Below are 407 nucleotides of genomic sequence, written 5' to 3'. Positions count from 1 at the left end.
AGATGCCCCAAAATGCAAGAAGAGAAACATCTAGATTCCAAAATTACGGGGGGGGGTTGTAATGCTTTGACGGCGTTTGATGCTTGTGCCGCGACCTCCTAGCAGATGCGTGGCTTCGGCACGCTGGGTGTAGTAGCGCCAATCTACCGGTAACCCCCCCTTACGTTAAAACTAGATTCCGCCCCTGCGGGAAAGCAGTGAGTTCAACGAATAAGATACACAACGTTGTGTAAGAGAGGTGGAAGTAGAGAAGGGTAACGGGAACTGTTGACAAAACACCGCCTTGCACTCGGGAAATAGACGGAAGTACATGAAAATCAGTGAAATCCGGATTAATCATTTGCTGATAGCATGCTGATGAGTCACCTTTCCTTTTAAAAATATTTTAGATTTGGTCAAAAACGTCT

This window comes from Priapulus caudatus, unplaced genomic scaffold (genome assembly GCF_000485595.1).
Source record: "Priapulus caudatus unplaced genomic scaffold, Priapulus_caudatus-5.0.1 Scaffold1618, whole genome shotgun sequence".
NCBI classification, from domain to species: Eukaryota; Metazoa; Priapulida; class Priapulimorpha; order Priapulimorphida; family Priapulidae; genus Priapulus; species Priapulus caudatus.
Note: the sequence above shows the minus strand (reverse complement) of the source record.